We start from the raw sequence: 5,437 nt of genomic DNA on the forward strand, positions 1-5,437 counted from the left end.
CCCCGCCAGGAAGCTGTGCATGATGGCTGGGGCCAGGACCATTGGCAGGCGTGGGTGGGAATGCAGCACATGCTGCCCAGGGCAGAAGTGGGAGGAGCTTGGACCCAGGTAGATCATCACCGGGGCTGACACATGGGCTGGTTTACAATCAATTGGTTGGCACCTGCCTGCAGACCAGATACAATCAATTGGTAAGCCAGATCCAGCCTGCAGGCTGTATTTTGCCCACCCGTCATACGTCCATCTTGCCCAGTCTTCTGTGTCCACAGTGGATTCTGAAAGGGAGGGGAAACAGGGTATGGTTCCCCCCGCCACACTTCCTCTCTCACTTGTAGCTTCCAGGATTTCAGGGCTAGGAAGTTCAGATTCAGGGGCTGTGCCCCTTACTCCAGTGCTCAGTAGCTACTGCTGTCCCTTTCCTCCAGAATTTATACAACTGTCCTTGAGTGTGCCACCTTGGTCTGTCATGGGACACTTATCGAAGGGGACTGGGGGCTGGAGCCGAGAGGCTGGGGCTGGGGGCCGGAAGCAGGAGCTGGGGGCTGGAGGTGGGGGCCAGAGCCGGGAGTTGGCACGGGCTCCGCCGGCTCCGGGGAAGTGCTCCGCTCCCTGGCATCAGGGCCAGGGAGTGGAGCACTTCCCTGGAGCCAGCCCCTCACGCCAGCCTCCAACCCTGCCTTGCCTCACCTTGGGGAGGAGCCACTGCCTGCCCCGAGTGAGGCTCCGCTGGCTCCGGGACACTGCTCCGCTCCCCCGCATGGCTTCGGAGGGCATGTCCCGCAGCGTCCCGGAGCTGGCAGAACCTCACTCAGGGCAGGCAGAGGCTCCTCCCCGAGGTGAGGCAAGGCTGGGATGGAGGCTGGGGCAGGGGGCTGGCACAGGCTCCGCCGGCTCCAGGGAAGTGCTCCACTCCCTGGTCCTGGCACCAGGGAACGAAGCACTTCCCCAGAGCCGGTGGAGCCCGTGCCAGGTTCCCGCCCCAGCCTCTCCCGGTGCGCAGCCTTTTCAACAGCCTTTTAGTTGTGCGCTGCTGTGCACGTGCGCACCTTAGAGGGAACCTTGCAGCCAAGGCTGGGGATTTTGACAGGGATTTGCCAGTGCTTCTGCTGGGAGCAAAGCCAGAGGTTCCTGGATAGGGAGGTCTTCCCCTTCCATTCAGGGTCAGAGTAAATCACTGTACTTGGGATTAGTATGAACTGTGGGGATTTTTGTCTGTCTTTCTCCAAGGTGGGGGTATGACCCTCTACCTGGGACATCTTGAGTGTATATTGATAATATTTCATAGAAGCAGGACAGTAGCTGCAATGCTTCAACTGCTTTCTGTGTGGCAGGTTAGAGTGCTAGGTCTGTTGTGTCAGGGCTGAAAGCAGCTTTATATAGAGAGTTTCGATGATGGCTTATATGGGATGGAATGAAAAACCATGATCCTGCTTCAGCCAGGGCAGTTGAAGTAGATGACCTCTGGAGGACCCTTCCAGCCCTACTTCTCCATGACTATGACTTGCATGACTATACTCCCCCATGTTGAAACCAGAACACCTGGATAAGATTTTACTAGTGTTCACAGGAGTTCACTTACATATGCAAAAACATATAAGAAAAATACACAATATAGTGAAACGCTCTTAATATGAATTCAAAGAGATTAAATGGGTTTGTTTTCATAAGTTAACGAATACAGTAGCTTCCCCCGTACAAACAGCATAAACAGTCAACGTATGTACTTACAATAAAGTGAGTACTGATGTTTTCCTTGTCTTGCTGTCCTTCACGGTGTGAAGTTGCTTGTTGCCAGCTTTATTTCTCTGATGATGCTATCTTTTAGAGGGCCTGCTTGTCTTTCAGCAGCTTGTCACAGAACACAGTACAATCCAGATCAAAATTAACTCACATAGCCTTCATGGTGAAGACATGTAGATGTGATTTTTCAGGAGACCACACATTGTTCATTATAGAAAACACATGTTTAACAGGGGCAGTTGTGCCCAGGAAACATAACATGAATTCCACAGCCTTAGCTAGATCTGCATATTGTACTGTCTTGCTGTCCATCTCTTGAAAAATGCACAGCCACCTTTCAGCAATGGGAATTCGCTGATGGTTGCAGTCAGAAAGATGACGAGATGATTGATTTTGCATTGGCCCATTTAAAAAGGCAATTTTAATCCAACATACGTAAGGTCGGAATTCTAGTGTGGCATGTAGTGAAGCTGTCTTATATTTCATCCCACACTGGCATATTACTCAACAGGGCCCACTCAAGCTTTTTTGCATGTTCAAAGGCAGGTTTCCAGTGCTCCAAGTAAGACAGGCATTGTAAAATTCTGCATTGTAAAATTCTTGTTCCTTCATTTGCCGACAGTCTACAAGAGACTGCAGTAGGTTCTTTGCTTTTGTTGTGACGAATTGTTGTCCATGCCTCTCCGCTAAATTATCCCACAGGGAATGTATCTGCAGAGCAACTTCTGTCACCGACACATCATTTTTCTCAATTGCCTCTACGTTCTTCTGAAACATGGCTGTTTGTTTACTGGCAAAAGCAAGCTACAATTTAGTGCTGAGGTCATTGAAGACTTCTTTGTGGTACCCATATCCTCAGTTTTGCTGACAGTACAGAAACCAGACATGAAATTGACAAAAGAGAAACCTAAGTGTTCTGACTGTACGATTGCTATGGGACTGCCAAAACAGGGAAATATGGTTTCATGACATTGTCAAGGTAATAAAGCAACTGCGCTGGCAAACTGCAAAACTGTATCAAAAGGTGAGCAACTCAGCCCACCAAAGCAAATAATCAGTGCAACCCATCTAATGTCTAACCTCAAGAGGATACAATATGAACTAGGTTGCACAAAGTATGCAAGGTCTGTTAACCACAGGTAGGGTAGCCACTTAGCCAATCACAGTAAGGGTTAATCCAGATTTGGTTCTAAATTCCGCTCGTATGCGAATAAATTTGAGTAAAATGTGCAGATCTTTGGGTTCTCATAGAAGTGTACTGCTGGGGGAACAGATGACTTAAGAGCTTTGTGGGATCAACAGCTTAGCTGATCTGCTCCAGGCATCATCTTTAAGGGTATCTTTAAAAATTGCGCATAAGAGGTAACAAGGCTTGAACATGCTATATTGGATTTTGTGAGAATACTCTACTTCTTTTTCTCTTAAATAAAACAAAGCTTGCCTCAAAGATCTGTGTGTCTACTTTAAATAACTCATCCGCTCGATCCATTACGGGTACGACATTCTTTTAACAGTGTCAGGCACTTCTCTTGAGAAAGGAAACATGCTTTAAGCCCATTGAAAATCAACAGAATTCTATCCAGCGCTGGTTTCAGTGACAAGAATTGTGTGCTGCTGTGCTGTAGTAATTTAAAATACTCAAGACTGACAAATTGGCAGAAGTCTTTCAGCTCTTCAACTCTTAGTTTGGCTTGAAGTTTTTGCCACGAATTGCTTTTTTCAGGACGTCTGGCACCACCAAAGTTAGTGTTGGTATTGCCTGCACAAATTCCAATGAGCTTTGCACTAAGAGAGTAATTCTCAATCACTTGCTAGAGAAATGCACACTGCACATCAGATGTTTCGCCCAGTAGAAAAGAAAACTCAGTAATTTTTGTGTTGACTCCCCTAACTGGAAGAAAAAAAGAATACAAGAACAGGAAACAGCTTTTGCTCCTTTTTTTGTTCGATGCATCCACATTAAGCATAATAAATGAGCACTTCTCCAAGTCACGATGCACTTCTTCTGTTGATAAAAGAGCTAATACATTGCAAATTATTGCCTTGGATTTTGTGCAAGCAAATGAAAACTTCGGTTGATAGTGTTTCTTAAAATGATGTAGTCACTTGACCCAAAATGGTGTCCATGACACAGAGTGGTAAGCAAATAGTCCCTCACTGGCAAAAATGTGATTAACAAAAAGCCAATCAAATTTTTTGTTTTGCTTAACAAAAAAACCCCCTGAAACGCTTGGAGTTACATACTTAGTACTTTCGGCCCCTGTGTTTTTTTGTTTGAAGGTGCTGAGTAATGTCACAGCGGCTGCCAGAAGTCTTGCAATTAAATCATTTTTTTTGCAAAAATCTCGTTGGTTTAATAAAATATATCACTTCTACCATGAGCCCAGATTGCTTTCTCCACAAGTCTGTCATACAACTTGGCTGATTTTGTAGGTCTTCCTTACAGGAACAGGCATGTTTGTGACATTTTATAGCAAACACTACTGATTACTTCTGTAACCTCACGTGTTGTAGCTGACCATGCATCACATGTGCACTTCATGTGGGTAGGTAGATCCAAAGCCCCGCCATGGGCCACCACCACCTATTGTAAATCAAACCAAGTGGTAAAATGTTGGGATGTTATTGTGAAATGGAGGGATGGAAAAAAAATGCAATTACATTTCTTTATGTAATGCCATATGAAAAATGCTTTATTGAACATGCAATACATCAGCTGGCAAAAGAAAATGGGACAAATAGCCAAATAAAAAAAAAGTGGGGACACTTGGGATAGGGCTCAAATAGGGGACTGTCCGGGCAAAAAGGGGATGTATGATCACCTCGACCAGGGCTCTACCTGCCAGCTTCAGGTTGTGCTCCCTTGTTCTTGTCTTGTGAGAGTCAGTAATGACTCCCCATTGATTTTCTTTGCAGCGTAGTTCTGTGAACCCCTCCCAAGTCACCCACTAGCTGCTGGCCTCCAGTGGGGAGCCTCTTCCCCTGCTTCCCTGCTGCAGCCCCGGGACCTACTGACAGGCACCCCAAGACTGCATGCATGTAACAGTGCAGTTCCTCCGCAGCAGGGGTTGCCAACCCTGCCGGATTGGGCTGGAGCCTGCGGGAATCGGCCAGGTAACTATTGAAAGCAATCCGGGAGACAGATTGTGAACAGGTCGAACAGCACGAGTGACATTACATCAGGTTGGGAAACGAAAAAAACCTCCCGGAATATCTTGACTCAGAGCTGGCCACCCAACCCGCAGCCCGGCCAAGGCAGCGCCCCTTGCAGCTGGCAAGCGTGTACGGGGTCAAAGGGCCACGGGGTGAGCCCCTACTAGGCTCAATACAGCCGGCCCTACGCTGCCCGCCGCCCTCGTGGAATGCCAAGTCGCCGCCGCGCTGACGCGACTAGGCGCGTCACGAGCCGCGCGCGCCACCCCACCGCCCTCAGCGGACATATCTGCCAAAACACCCCACACAGCGCACTTCCGCCACTCTAGATGTCATGGCGGCCGCACAGCCAGCTCCCCTCCCTCGCACGTGACCACGCGGGGGCCGTGCTCCCGCGCCAGCTCTCGCGAGAGCTTCCCCCCTCCCGCGCCCCCGCGCTCCCCGGCCGCTCGCGCAGCTGCTCGGCTCTCGCTATATAAAGGGGCGAAGCGGGCAGAGCGGCGGCTGGCGGCGGCGGCTGCTGCAGCCCAGGGCGGGAGCGGAG

General features: G+C 48.8%; 1 protein-coding gene and 1 long non-coding RNA gene across 3 annotated transcripts in view; one reads left to right on the top strand and one right to left on the bottom strand.

The window, feature by feature from the left end:
• The window catches only part of LOC109298558, a 16,070-nt gene extending 11,385 nt beyond the window's left edge, over positions 1–4,685 (bottom strand). The window contains exons 1-2 of one of the 2 annotated variants that reach the window (XR_002097649.1): positions 3,242–4,685; positions 1,729–2,573 (exon numbers count right to left, since the gene is read on the bottom strand). This is a non-coding gene — a long non-coding RNA (uncharacterized LOC109298558). The remainder of the gene's footprint in view (positions 1–1,728; positions 2,574–3,241) is intronic. The other variant, XR_002097648.1, reaches the window with a different exon arrangement.
• Positions 1–5,437, top strand: part of STON2 (stonin 2) — a 204,277-nt gene that overhangs the window by 142,560 nt on the left and 56,280 nt on the right. The gene's annotated exons all lie outside the window — the stretch shown is intronic.

Source organism: Gavialis gangeticus, unplaced genomic scaffold (assembly GCF_001723915.1).
Source record: "Gavialis gangeticus isolate Ggan-Ray unplaced genomic scaffold, GavGan_comp1, whole genome shotgun sequence".
NCBI classification, from domain to species: domain Eukaryota; kingdom Metazoa; phylum Chordata; order Crocodylia; family Gavialidae; genus Gavialis; species Gavialis gangeticus.